The following is a 15,606-nucleotide window of genomic DNA, read 5'->3' as shown; positions in this document are numbered from 1 at the left end:
CAATTCCTATTTACTTCCAGGGTAGCTGATGTTGGGATACCTTCTATTCGTCTAAACGTGACTTTATAAATGCATTGTGGAATCATTAGTTGCACACAAAGAGTTTATATATTTAAACCTTTCTGATTTTTCTATAATCCTAAACTGGCATTTGTAGTGTTCTTTTCTATATCACTGGCTGACTCTAAACAAGTCTTAATATGTTTGAATTAGGAAAATTATTTATTTTACAGATGAATTATACAAATTAGAATTGTGGAATATTTTTATTTTTTTGAATACTTCAAGAAATTTCTGTTGAGGAAGCATTGTTGCTTCAAGTTTATGAATTTTCACAAATAGGAAAAATCCATTTCAGGAAACCTCCCACATAAGCTTCTGAATCTTGGTTTTTGCAGATATGTCAACATATTTCTATCCAAAATGGACATTAATTCCAGCTGTAATTGATGAGTCAATCTTAACTTCCACTCTCAACATTTGGTTTTTATGTAGGCTGTTCAGGACTGTTCTTAATTCAGAAAGTGGCTTCATTTAAAGATGATGCACTGCTCTCTGCGTGGTACTGCTCCACAGTGGACACTCACCGTGGTAGAAAGGCAGAAATGAGTCCGGGGGGATTGTTCAGGCAGCCATTTTCAGCCAGCCAAGTTGGACGTGAAGGGAGAAAACCTCTCTTTTGTGGTCATGTCATTCAGGCTTTTCACTTGAACAGAATGCTTTATGTAGGGCTTTGAAAAGGGGCAGCCATTTTGGATTCCTTCAAGATTTGTTCTATTCTCAACAATTCCTTTTCTACTTGTTCTAGTTGATTGTGTTTAGAGGCAGTAGAATAAAGAACTGGAGTAGCGACCTCCCATACCATATACCTGAACCAATGTCCACACAAGCGTGGCAGATGGCCACAGGTGTGCTGAAGCATCGCAACAGTGGGGAGAGTGTGAACATTGCTGGGGGGCCCTCTTCTCCCCGGCGCCTGTAGGTCAAACCCAAGCTGAGAAGAGAGGTGCTAGGGCCTACCTACTTCAAGATTTTTTAAAAGTTTGGAGTAATTTCATATCAATAGAAAAGTCGCAAAAGTAGTTACAGAGTTCCTGTATACCCTTTATCTAGCTTCCCCTAATGTTGACATTGTACGTGTTACCTGCTTATCAAATTTAAATTGTGAAAACTAAGAAGTTAACATTGGTGCAAAACATAGTTATTCAAACTATAGGCTTTATTTGGGTTTCACAGTTTTTCTGCTAATCTAATGACCTTTCTCTATTTCTGGACCCTATTTAACACTATAATACCTTTTAGCTATTCTATCTCCTCAGTCTGTAACAGTTTCTTAATCTTCCCTTGTTTTCCTAGATACTGGTGATTTGGAAGAGTGCTGGTCAGATAGTTTGTAAAATGTCCCTCAATTCTAATCTATCTGGTAGATTCTCATGATTTTGCTGGGATGATCATTTTCTGGGGAAGAAGGCCACAGAGTGGAAGTGCTTTTCTATTACATCACATAAGCAGAACAGGATATCAGTGACTTAGCACCGGTGATATTAACCTTACCAGGTTCTTTCTCTGTTGGAGAGCTACATTTTTTTCAATTCCACGTGTGTTCTTTGAAAAGCAGCCATAAGTCCAACACCTGCTCGTGGAGGAGAGGAATTAAGTTGTATTGCCCAGAGGGGGTATTCACATATATTATTTGGAATTCTAATGTATGGGAGGTTTGTTACTTATCATTCAATTAATTTTCATATAGACTCAAGGATATATATTTTGTTTTTGTGTGTTATAAAATACTATGATAATTTTGTAGCTCAAATTTTTCTCACTTTGGCCTTTGGAAGTTATGTCCTTGGACATGACTCCCTCTTTCCCCCTTAGCCCTTCCTCACTTTCTAGCACTACAAGATACTCCAGGCTCGTCTTCATATATTCTTTGCCCCAGCCCTAGAGTCAGCCATTTCTCTAAAGAACTATTCCTTTAATTGGAGAATGGCATTTAGAATCCCAGTCTTGATTGTTGGTTGTTCTTGTTGACTGTGTGTACATACTCACAGACATAGCTATAATGCCTTCTGTATTTATCTGTATATATTTAAAATAAACCTGAATGTATACTGATATATCTCCAACTCCTGATCCAGTACCATAGGATTCATCCCAGTTATCTCCTTTTGCTTATTTGTAACTTCTTTCTCTATCAGTGAGAAACCTAAGTCTCATTCTCTGCAATTTATTTACTTATTCTTTCAACTCTAGTGCACATATAATGTAGTTTCAGAATTGCTCACTCAGTACCTTGTGAGAAATTTCCCCATGAGTTACAATGCTTACGCACATTTTTTCTATTTCTTTTTGTTGTTAGCCTTAGAGTATCCAGATACCATTTCCCAGCATTACTTAAGGCAGCACCCTTTGTCCCCAACAAAACTTTCTTTAATGACTATTTTGTATAGACATCAAAGTGTAACTTTGACTAAACTATAACTAAGATGACTGTAACTCTGACTAAACTATAGCTCACCATCAAAATAAGGAAGTGTAAAAAAAAGGCAGTGTAAAGTAAAATGGTAAAGTAGAAATGTGTATGTTTAATCTATTGCAATCTAAAATGGTTATCTTCTTCCTGTCTCAGCTGATTGCTCAATGAATCTAATTCTATTTTCTTTCTGCTTTTGCTGACTTTCTAGATTTTTATGTTAAATTTAGAATTGTGATTCCTGAAATAGAATTAAAAGTTTCATTTGGTGAAATTTGCCTTTCTCCCACTTTGAATAGACCTTAAAAAATTAAATGTTTGAGGTTTGTTGGGAGTAGGTGGGGACAAAGTTAAAAGTCTTTCTTTTAATGTTTAAGAGTATTTATTAAAAGGAAATATTCTCCATGTTTAAATACTGAAAAAATGTGCTAAAAACTAAGATATGAGAATTGCTGGTAACCCTCACGGTGCTCTGTATTGAATGCATTGGCTTTTCTTTAGGCTCCAACCACTTTTACCATAACATGAAAGAATATTATTGGGTCAGACTCTCGGAACTTAACTCCTCTCAACTGCCAGTATATGAAAACTTTATGGGAAAGGGTCTTTATGATCAAAGGAAAATTGATTTGGGGGAAATGTATCATGTAAACTCATACATTCAATAAACTTGCTGATCACCAAACACTATGCAGCGAGTCAGGGATGTAAAGATTAATACAATCCTACCACTGAAGAGAGCAGTATTGGGGGGAAGCAAACAAAACTAATTTTCAGTTGTATTTTGACGGGCATAAGATTTTTCTGACTTTTAGGTTTAATTAGAATTGAGCTAGGTCTTGAGTTAAAATTCCTTGTATATTACATTGTTCACTTTTAAAAAAAACAGTTCACACTAGACTAGCTGGCTCTTTCATCTTTTGATGCTAGACTAGCTGGCTCTTTAGAGGAAAACTGTGTAGTCCATTGACTGAATTTTCTTCATCTTTTTGACATCACTGTTGTGCTAAAATTTGTACTTTATATTTTATTTTTAAATGTTTACTTTTTTACGTAAAATTATAGGAGTATGTGCATCTGCAGGTGACCTATTTTTGTATTCTGAACTTACTAAATCTGCCCCATGTGGTACACTTCGTGCTCACTATGACTGAAAATCAATCATGGTCTACAGGCTCAGTAACAACATCTGTTTCCTGTCGTCTGGAATTTAAAAAAAAAAATTTTTTTAAAGAAAATTGGCAGAAGAATAAAGATAAGTAAGGGATCAAAAATAAATCTCACAGTTTTAACTTTCTGTTAATCTTTTAAGCCATCTAAAAAGTACTTTAAAAGAACCTTGAAACAGATGCCCCCAAATTAACTCCTTAAATACAATTAGAACACAGGTGGGAAACACGTGGCCTGTGGGCTGAGTCCAGCCCTCCATCTTGATTTATTCCACCCGGCACCTTGTTTCTACCCGGCACCAGTGCTGAGCTCTCACTTAACAGTTAAGGAGTAGTTACATTTACACAGACCTAAAATTACATTCGGCCCTTTCAAGGCAACTGTGAGGCTGATGTAGCCCCCGGTGAAAGTGAGTTTGACACCCCTGAATTAGAATGTGGGAAGTTTGGTTTGAAAGCAGCTTTTTTCTTTTTTCTATTCTGCAACCCCTGTTCATAGTCTGTTATGAATGTTGTCACAGGTGAAAATGATTTTAGGGCACTAATCAAATGAGAACGTACTTTGGCCCTGCTAAGCTAAGGCGCTGAGGAAGGTGTTAAGAAGAATGGAACCCAAGTCTGTGAATATTTGATCGGCCATGGTATATGTGGGTTTGGTTTTGTTTCATTTTTAATCTAATCTGAATTCTACTTTCAATTTATTTACATTTAAATTTATTTCTAATTAATTTTGACTTCTACCATCTTATTTTACTATGCTTTCACTTAGCTATTATTTCTCTTTTTCTACCTTCAAGGAGATTGATTTCTGTATTTCTTTATCCCTCTTATTTATATAGAATTTGTATATTTCATTTAAAAATTTTTGGTGGCAACCTTTACACATATTTTACACAGTATTTTTAACATACTGTGTACTGAATTGAATTGTAGTCTCTCGAAGATACAACAACTAAGAACCTCCAAGTGTGTCTTATTTGTAATAAAGGTCTTTGAAAATGTATTTAAGGGAAGGATCTTGAGATTAGATCATTCTGGATCAGGATGGGCTCTAAGTCCAAGGAGGAATGTTTTTAGACAGAATAGTAGACACGGAGACACAGCGGAGAAGGCCCTGTGAAGCCAGAGCCAGCACAGAGGGGAAAGCTGCATAGACAGAGGCAGAGATTGGGGTGATGTAGGTACAAACTAGGGAGCGCTAAGGGTGGTTGGCAGTCATCAGGAGCTAGGAGAGAGGACGGCTCTTCCTCAGAGCCTCCAGAAGGAACTACCCTCTTGACACTTTGATCTTGAACTTTGGCTTCCACAGTCGTGGGAGAATAAATTACTGTTCTTTTAAGCCAAGTTTGCGGTGAGTTGTTATGGCAGCCCTTGAAAACTGACACAACTGCATACTGGTTTACTAGATTTTTCCATACTGCAAGGAACTTGGAATGTTTTACTCGTATCGCGTATGTCTACTTTTGTACACTGTTAGAAGCCTAAGATGATGGTTCACCTTGGTTTTAATATTCCTTCCATCCCAATGAATTATTTTATGGCTGTTGTTTTAGTTTGTTCTCAAATGTACTTATTTACCAGTTTTGTTAATAGTGCTATTTATTACTTACACTCCATTTCTTTTGAGAAAAAAATTTCTTACCTCTAAAGTAATGTAGATGCTTCTATTAACTTAACAAATAGACAGCAAGATATTTCTCTATAAAAATGGGTATATTTGAGAACAAGAAAGAATTGCAATTTGGGACATGCCTGCAGTCAAATGGTGAACTGTATGCAAGTCCAGACAAACAAAGGAGAGGAATACTCTTTTATGAATTTGGGAGGGGCTTTTGTAAATGAAGCATCCATTGGAGGAAGCTGAAAGTTCTAAGTATAGCTATGGCAGTCTCCCATTGGATGAGCTGTTACTAGCCAAGAAAACTTTCTTCTGCTGAGGCAGTAAAATAGTATCACTTCCTTTCAGAGATGCAAGGTATGCTTCTTCTGTTGGGTTTTAGTGCGGTGCATTGAGTGACATGTGAATGAGGGTTCTCTTTTCTAGCTTCCCATTTTAAATGAGGGTTCTGTTTATTAATTTTCAGACTTTAGACATATATAAAGTACCTTTAATATTCTTATTTTAGGTGGGGGGCGGTGAGTGCTGTGTGTGTTGAACTATGTCTCACTGACAGCTTTTTCCTCAGCATTTTGAAGAAACAATTCAATTATCTTTTGGTCTCTAATGTTGCTAAGTTTTCTGTCAATCTTTGTTCCATAGTGGGTACTCATTTTTTTTTCTCTCATTTACTTTGAGATATTCTCTGTCTTCAGCATTTTACTATTTCCTTATGATGTGATTAGGTGAGATTTATATATGTATCCTTCTTGTGACTCGTAAGTATGAGTCTTCAGTCTGTGTACTCAGGTCTTTCTTTAGTTCTAGAAAATTATCACCCACTGTATCTCAGTCTGCTGACTCTTCCTCATTCTCTTTATTCTTCCCTTCTGGAACTCCTATCCAAGAAGGAGTTGGACCTTTACAGTCTCTTCTTATCTCTGAGCTTTCCTCGTATCTTTAATCTCCTGTGCTAGACTCTAATTTCTTAAACCTTTCTTCCATTCACTAATTCTGTTGTCTTCTATCTAATATGGTAACACATCTATGGAATTTTAAAACTTCAATGCATATGTTTTATTTTTAGAAGTTCTATTTTGTTCAAGTTTTCTTGTTGTGTTTTCAATTTCTCTCCCCTCTTTAAACATTCCTACTTTGTGCTCCCCTGTAGTTATACTATCTCAGTTCCTAGATGCTAAGCCTCTTGTTGGTAGGGTCGCTTTATTCATGAGGTAGTCTTTCCTCCTGGAGGTTCTAATTTTATTTCTGTGGCTATGCTCAGCAGGTGGTATTCAAGTGGAAGGCCTCTGTATCCAGGGCTTTGGGAACATCTCTCCAGAGCAACCAGGACCCCAGTGGTTCCAGAATCAGTATTTCTATTAAAATTTCAGCTTGGGTATTCTACATGAAGAGGGCAAAGTTACTTTGGATTCTGGGCAGAAAGTTTGACTTTCTCATGGAAGCATATTGTTTTTAGCCCAGTTCATATTCATGGATAGACAGCAAAGACTCTTTGCTGCCTCACTGGACTAGAAGGCGAAGGTTTTCTTGGCCCCTTTACTTAAGGAATGGTCTTTCCCAGGTTCCTGACACATGCAGAATTTAGTTTCGGCTCCGTCTCTAATTGGTACTAAAGGAGATGCCTTCTGTAGGTGCTAAACTTTTAGTCCCTAGTCTTTAGACACCCACATCATCAATGTTGGCATTAGCTTGTACACTTACCCTTTGGCTTTAAATTCCCCTCTTCATTTCTGAAACTTAAGAGTCTTTCTTTCACTCAGCTATGTGTTAAAAACAAATTGAGAGGAGGTGGGAAGAGAAGGTATATTTATCCACTGTTTCCATGTATTTGAGTGAGTGGATAGTCCGTATGAAGCTGGTCCACTGGTCTCATTTCTAATTGTGCTGGGTCACAAGTACCAGAGTTATTCAGAGATTTTCAGTTTCATGAATTAGAGTTGAGTAAGATCATTCTTATATTGATATTCTCCCTAGAATTCATTTATACTTTGTTAATGGATCAGCAGAGCATAGAATTATAATCGTGCCATGTGACCTTGAGTATGCCGCCAGCATTTAGTTCTGAATGTGAACGTTGTTTTTCCTCTGCCAAGACAGAAAGCAAAGTGCTGAGAGCAACCTGTAATGAGGCTAAGATTTGGGGCTGAGAACCTTTCAAGCCACAGAGCAGTCTTCGTTTTGTAGTCACTGTGGACCTAGCTTAAGTAAGCCTTCCTTCAATGTCCAGGTCAAAGAGGAAGATGAAAGTTTGTGTATTGCATTTCCTCTCATTTACTAGAAAAAATTTGCTTGGGTTATTTTGGTGTACAAAGTACAACTTTTATTGTTATTCTTATATACACATATGTGAAGCATGTAGTGGTTAATGACTCTTTAAGAGAATTTTGTATGCCTCTAGCAATGAACTAACATCTCAAGGAGTCAAAAGAAGAAATGTATATTTAGTATATATATATTTTAAAGATTTTATTTATCTTTAGAGAGGAAAGGAAGGAGAGAAGGAGAGAAATATCAATGTAGGGTTGCCTCTCGTGAGTCCCCTGCTGGGAATTGGCCCGCAACCCAGGCATGTGCCCTAACTGGGAATTGAACCGCGATTGTGTGGTTTGCAGGCCCGCGCTCAATCCACTGAGCTACACCAGCCAGGGCTATTCAGTATATCTTTTCATTACAAGCATTCCATTTATTATTTATTATATATTGACCCTCAAGATACTTCATTTAATATATACATATTACATATATAGACTGTCCAGAAGGTATCCAGACATGTATATGAAAATAGAAGGTGTCCAGCCATGTAATATGAAAAATACATTTATTGAAGAAGATACAAAAAACATTGTACATAGGACAATAAGGCCTCAGTCCCCTTCAAAGCAGGCACCTTGAGACCTCACACAGTTCTCCCAATCACCATCAGCTGTCCTATCGTATTTGCCTGAATCTCATTGACAGCCTGAAATCTCTTCCATTTCACAGTAGTTTTAGTTTTGGGAAAAGCTAGAAGTTGCAGGGTGCCAAATGGGGGCTGAGTCATGTGGGTGATTTGATGTTTTGCCAAAAAACTCCATGAGACATGATGCATAAGCAGGCATGTTGTCATGATGAAGCTGCTAATTCCCAGTTATAGTGCAGTCTTCTGAATTATGCAAATAGTTTTTACAGAGGACTATTCAAGTTTAATGCAAAATTTGATGCATATTTATTGCTCTATTCACTCAGTTATTCTGAATGTCATGGCCACACAGTACGCATGGTCACCCAGTGGTGTCTACCACACTTACCGACTAGTACCGTCAAGTTATCATTGTTCACACATATGCATTTCAGTCCACTCTGCTGCCAGGTTACATTGATGTTACAAAAACCATTCTTGTTACACTAACAAAGGCTGGAGTTTTTCTGAACAGACCTTGTATATTTTATATATTTAAATTTATATTGTATATGTGAGTATATACTGAAAGAGAAAGAGAGTATATCCCTCTCAAAACACTATTTAATATGTAGCTAAATTCTAATGCACCTTGTTGGATTGTGCCAACAACATAATGGAATATATTTGCTGGAGTACTTGTGTGAAAGTTAAGCAGTGGCCTATTAAGTTATAATGGTAAGAATGTTTGTAGCTGTAGAAAATGATAGCGATTCAAATGTCAAGTGTCTAAGAAAAAAATTAGATCCATTAGATGGAAACACACTTTAAATAATTGTGACCACATTTGTTGTGCTTGCTAGTCTCCTAGTTACCCACAGGACAGGACGGAACTGTAGGGAAGGTGTGGTAAGTTACTCCATTTGTCAAACAGCTGATCAAATAGTCTGGCTCTGATGGTGAGAAACTGATCTGCTCTGAACACAAGTCGAAGGTCATTGGAGCTTTTTTACTGCATTGAATTCACTCAACATGCCTTCTTTGTAACATGCAATTACAGTGTCAAAGTATGAAGTTTTAATTCTGAATGTGTTCAAGTTTCCTTAAGTGAATACTAGGTACTACCTTGTCTAGAAATATAAAATTGCATGTGGTTTTATTTATTAATTAGATTCAACAAAATAGCTGAGAGGCAGTGATGAGCAGAACACAAAATAAAAAAGGGAACTAATGAATAATTTATTAGAGTGTAAAGATTAATATATTACCTAAGTGATGGGTCTCTTTTACTAGCTGTGTGACCTTGAGCTAGTAACTTTTAAAGCCTCAGTTCCATAGGTAATGAGAATTAATAATACCTATCACATAAGGGTTTTTTTAATTTTTATTTATTTATGTTTCATGTTCAAATTTTATTTTTCCATGCCCATTTGTCCCCCCTTAACCCTCTGCCACCTCCACTCCCCCCTCTCCCCACCGCAGTTGCCACACTGTTGTCCGTGTCCGTGAGTCTTTGTCTCTTTTTTCCTTTTCTCTTGATCCCTCTGCCCCACAACCTCTGTCTCCCAGAGCTGCCAGCCTGCTCTCCATCTACGAGCCTGTCTCTGTGTGGCTTGTTGGTTCAGTTTGTTCATTAGATTCCACATGTGAACAAAATCATATGCTCTTTCTCTGACTGGTTTATCTCACTTTGCAAAATGTTCTCCAGATCCATCCATATACTGTCCCAAAGTGGTAAGTTTGTTTTTTTATACTTGAGAAACATTTATTTACTTTCCCACATCACCTTTCATTGATAAGTCTTGCATCTCCTCAGGAAAATATAGCACTAGTGAGTGTCTGTGATGGCCTGTGGAGAACTTCAATCTTAGGTCACCACATGCGGTTTTTATGAAGAATGAATAAAGAATGTACAGTGCTAAGTAGATCACTTGGACAACATTTCTTAGTAAATATAACAACTCTTATTATTTGGTGGCAAAGTTGATAATACAATATGATAAATGCTGGATTAATTTGATTTTAACTTTTAAATAAACTTTTACATGTACAATGAGCTTATTTTATACATGACTAAAATGTAAAATTTTTATTTCCTGAAATCTAGAATATAAAACTGAAGAATGCAGCTGGTGTTTAAAACTGGAAAGTTGTTATACTTCCTTGAATGGTGAACTTGGAAAGTGGTGGGAGGAAACAGCTTAGAACTAGAAAATCTTCATTCTTAATTTTGGATGATGAAGAGCAACATTATGAGACCTAATACATTAAAATTCTATAATATCTTTGAAAATAAGCCCTGACATAGTAGGCATTGAAATGAGAAATGTTCCAAACTTTTCAAACACTTGACTTTGAAGGATCTCAAATGTATTGTCTTTCAAAGGTGGAGAACTGATGACTAAGTCTGCTACTGAGGGAAAATTGGCCACATTTTCAGTATTGTGAGCAGACTCCCAATGCCCAAAGGGAATTATGTTGTCTTTTACTGCCTGTGGGAGGGGTGTTGCTAAGAAACAGAATTCCTGATACATTCTGAGGAAAGCAGCTTGTCACTTTAGGGATGCACAGAGAATAAATTGCAGTGAAGGCAACGTATTTTCAAAATCTAAAGCTGTTACTATCCAAAGAAGACTGCATCTCTGGCTGATTAGACATAACTGATCTGATTATGTGAGGCTTAGAAAACAAAACTTAAGAGACTGTATTTCAGTGCTGTAAAAGCATACACGGCATGCCAAATCATTCTTTTGTGAGTGAGTGAAGGACAACTGGAGAAACGCTGCAGAATTTGAAGCATGGGAGGAAGCTATCATGCACTGAGCACTTCCACACAAAGCACTGGGCCGGCTCTGCCATGGCCACACCTTGCAACTCTCCCTGATCACCTGTGAAGTAGGCGCCATTATTTCCGCTTTACAGATAAGAGAGTCAGTTCATCTGCAACTTGACCAAAGTCACAAGCCAGTAGTGCTCCATCAGTGTTCCTAACTTCAAGTCTGTGTTTTCTGACTCCAAGTGCAGAGTGCTTGCCACTATAGCTACTGTCTATCAGCTTCCATTTGAAAAGACTAAAGAAAGAGTCAGAATTGGACCACAACTGCAAAGGAGGTTAGGCAAATTCAGTACTGTCAGGACACAGGCCTGGATTTACAGGAAGGGCCAGATTCCTGGTTCCTTTAGTCTGTTAAAGGGCAGATGATTCCCCATTATTTTTCATCTTGTAAGGTACTATCTCCTCTACTCTGCATTCTTGTTAGAGGTCTTCAAGGTACAGAGAGCAGGGAATTACTGACAGTCTCTCAGGGACAATCTGATGTGGTACAATGTAGGAGACTATCTTAAATGATTGAGATCTCTAGCGTCTCTTCCAATTTTGCTTCTTTTATACCACATTTTCAGACATCTGTTATCACCTTTTCAGCACTGAAATAAGTTTTCTTTATGAACTGGGTTCATAAATGGGAATAACCATTGTATCCAGAAGTAAGAGGATTCATTCATCCAAGAAGTATTGATTGAGAGCATTTTGTGTGATGAGTATTATCATAGGAGCTAGAGAATCAGCAGTAATTAATGCAAAGTTCTTATTCTTGTAGACTTATCTTCTTTTCATCTAAGTATATTTTATTGATTTATACTATTGTAGTTGTCCCATTTTTTACCCCCTTTATTCCCTTCCACCCTACATGCTCTGTCCCATCAGCACTCCCCCAACTTAGTTCATATCCATGGGTCATGCAAATAAGTTCTTTGTCTTCTCCATTTTCTATACTATTCTTAACCTCCACCTTTCTATTTTGTACCTACCATTTATGCTTCTTATTCCCTGTACCTTGCCCCCATTCTACCATCTCCTCCCCACTGATAACCCTCCATGTGATCTCCATTTCTGTGAATCTGTTCCTGTTCTAGTTGTTTGCTTAGTTCGTTTTTGTTTTTAGATTCAGTTGTGGACAGTTGTGAATTTGTTGTTACTCTACTATTCATGTTTTTGATGATTTTCTTAAATAAGTCCCTTTAACATTTCATATAATAAGGGCTTGGTGATGATGAACTCCTTGAACCTGACCTTATCTGAGAAGCGCTTTATCTGCCCTTCCATTCTAAATGATAGCTTTATTGGATAGAATAATCTTGGATGTAGGTCCTTGCCTTTCATGGCTTGGAATACTTCTCTCCAGCCCCTTCTTGGCCTGCAAGGGTTGTGGTTTGTTTTTTTGTTTCGTTTTATTTTGTTTTTTAAATCAGCTGATAGTCTTGTGGATACTCCTTTGTAGGTAATGCTCTCCTTTTCACTTGCTGCTTTTAAGAATCTCTCCTTATCTTTAATCTTGGGTAATGTAATTATGATGTGCCTTGGTGTGTGCTTCCTTGGGTCCAGCTTCTTTGGGACTCTCTGAGTTTCCTGGACTTCCTGGAAGTCTATTTCCTTCACCAAATTAGGGAAGTTCTCCTTTATTATTTTTCAAGTAAGTTTTCCATTTCTTGCTTTTCCTCTTCTCCTTTTGGCACCCCTATGATTTGGATGTTGGAATGTTTAAAATTGTCCTGGAGGTTCTTAAGCCTCTCCTCATTTTTTTGAATTCTTGTTTCTTCATTCTGTTCTGGTTGAATGTTTATTTCTTTTTTCTGCTCCAAATCGTTGATTTGAGTCCAGATTTACTTCCCTTCACTGTTGGTTCCCTCTATATTTTCCTTTATTTCCCTTTGCATAGCCTCCATTTTTTCCTCTATTTTGCGACCATACTCAACCACTTTTCTGAGCATCCTGATTACCAGTATTTTGAACTCTGCATCTGATAGGTTGGCTATCTCTTCATCACTTAGTTCTATTTTCAGAGTTTTGATCTGTTCTTTCATTTGGGTCATATTTCTTTGTCTCCATGCACCTGTTAAATTATAAGGGGTGGAGCCTTAGGTATTCACTAGAGTGGGACAATCCATGTTGCCACATTGTGATGCTGTCTGTGGGAAGGAATCAGAGAGAGAACAGTGTTGCTTGCTTGGTTCTTGGCAGCTTTCAGTCACTTCCCCCGCTTCCCACAAGCAAATTGGGCCCTTCTGGTGCTGATTCCTAGGTGGGTGGGTTTGTGTACATTCTAGGTCCCTGTGGGTCTTTCTAGTGAACTCCTGTGAGACTGAGAGTTTCTCCTGCCAATGCCACCCCCACAGGTCTTTACGGCCAGAGATTTTCAGGCTTTCTTTTCCCACACTGGAACCCTGGGTTGTGTGCTCTGTCTCACTCCCCAGTTTTACCTCCCAGTTTATCTGCATGCAAATGTGGGACCACCTGATTTGCCAGCCACCACCTTGTCCACCCAGTCCTCCAGCTGCTGCCTTGCTGCGCATCCTCTACATCCTGGCTTCCTATCTCTACCCCTCCTACCAGTCTGAACGAATGCTTCTTCTTTAACTCCTTGGTTGTTGGACTTCTGTACAGTTCAGTTTTCTGTCAGTTCTGGTTATTCTTTAGTTTTAAATCTATTGTTGTCCTCCTTTTGGTTGTGCAAGGGGGCAAAGTGTATCTACCTATGCCTCCATCTTGGCCAGGAGTCAGAACTTATCTTGTAATAGAAGAAATACATATAAACTCATTTCAGATATTAATAATATAACTGCAGGAACAAATATAAGCAATATAGAGGGATGGAGAGTGAGTAGGAGTGGGACTGTGGTGGCGATTTAAGGGTAGTCACTTCAGGCTCTCCAAGGGTCTGCCAGGTGCACTGAGACTGAGAAATAAGGAGCAGAATGCTGCACAACCTTCAGGAAATGGACTGTTCAAGACAGAGAGACTAGCTAGTGTAATGCCCTGAGGTGGGCCCTAGCTTGGTTATTTAAGGAATGACAAGGACACAACATATGAGTGGGAGAGGTTGACAGGTGCATTATTTCAGGCCCTGGTGGCCATATGGAGGAGTTTGGATTTTATTCTCAGTGTGATGTGAAGCCATTAGAGGGTTCTGACCTCTAATTGCCATGCTATAGGTTATTTAAAGATAACTCTGGCTGCTGTCTGGAGAACCAGTTGTTATAAGTGGAAGCTGGGAAACTTTAGAAGGCTCTTACTGTATTGTCCAGATGAAAGAGGATGGTGGCTGGGCCTAGTGTTATAGTAATGAAAGCAGAAGTGGAAGGATAGAGGCTAAGGCTGGGAGGGAGTTCCCAAAGGAGTTGTTGATGGATTGAATGATGAGTGTTAGAAGAAGAGGAATCAGGGGCTCTCAACAAATGCTTGGCAACTTGTCACATTCTTAACAGTTATAAAACAAAAGGCAACCTGCCGGTGATTACCCAGCCATTTCTGTCATCCCCAGAACAGCAGCGGTAACTGGTGGTATGTATTTGCACTTGTGAGTGAGGATGGGATTTCACCAATTGAAGCTTTAAAGTGTTTTTAAAAATTTCTTAATTTTAATTGTGGCTCAGAAAGGGAAAGACGAATATTTTCTTAGCTGTTATAATCTTAAAAAAGAAAAAGAAATTCATCTATACAAATGCTCAACACGCACATGCCACAAGTGGTACTTGGTTTACACGGGTTACTGAAAGTAGCTGTTAGAATTTAAAAAAACAACAACAAAGGCATAAATAAATGAACTATGCAAATGACTGATTTACATAGACCATAAAAATAAAGTCCACAATGAAAAGGCCATTTAAAAAAATGTTAGCCTACTTAGAGGTTCATGGGAGGAAACATTAAGACAGTCTGACCACCCATGTTTGGAGTACGTATATCTCCCCAAATAACAATAGTGCAAAAGTGGAAAAAAGTAACAATATTCAGCTTGTATTTTCTCAAAGAAGTGCAGGGATTTAGACACACCTGAGTCATAAAACAGAGAAAAGGAAGCAAATATGTGGGATGTAGAGCCTGAGAAGTGAATGAAAAGGAGTTGTGAGCTAACGGGAAACGGAGACAGTGCCTTCCGTGGAACATGGGGCGTGTCCTCTGGTGCAAATTCAAGACAATCACCGTACAAAGTAGCTGTTCCCGATTGCTCAGCGAATGCAGAAAGAGACTTTTCTTCATGTATAAATTAGTCACTGTCACCAAGTTAATACTTGAAAGTACATGACTAAGGTGAAAACATCTTCCATTAATAAATGCTTGGTGGTTTAAAGTGGACCTTTATCTATCCACCATCCAAACCCCAACCCCACTCCTCAGCATCATCCACTCTTATCTTCTAGTCACAGCTTCCTGCTCGGTAGACTCCCCTCTCCCAGTGATTACAGTCTCAGTGGGACTGTCCTGCTGACACTGACCAAGGCAGGGAAATCAGATGCTCTATCTCTGTGGATTTAATACAAACAAACAAAAGAAAATGTTGAACTCAGTGATGCATCTTGAAGAGACTCTTGATTTCAACTACCTGGATTCTCAGAACAGCCTAATTTCTTCCCTGTTGAGACCTGGTTCTTTAGCTTTTCCCTAGTGAATATCATCTATCCTATCCTC

At 38.2% G+C, this 15,606-nt stretch overlaps 1 pseudogene; it reads right to left on the bottom strand.

The window, feature by feature from the left end:
- Positions 1–354: 354 nt before the first annotated feature.
- Positions 355–1,154, bottom strand: LOC118977483 (ATP synthase subunit O, mitochondrial-like; annotated as a pseudogene).
- Between the last annotated feature and the right edge of the window lie 14,452 nt (positions 1,155–15,606).

Source organism: Sturnira hondurensis, unplaced genomic scaffold (assembly GCF_014824575.4).
Source record: "Sturnira hondurensis isolate 20B ecotype Veracruz unplaced genomic scaffold, ASM1482457v3 Scaffold0021354, whole genome shotgun sequence".
NCBI lineage: Eukaryota > Metazoa > Chordata > Mammalia > Chiroptera > Phyllostomidae > Sturnira > Sturnira hondurensis.
This window is presented reverse-complemented; position numbering and strand designations above follow the sequence as displayed.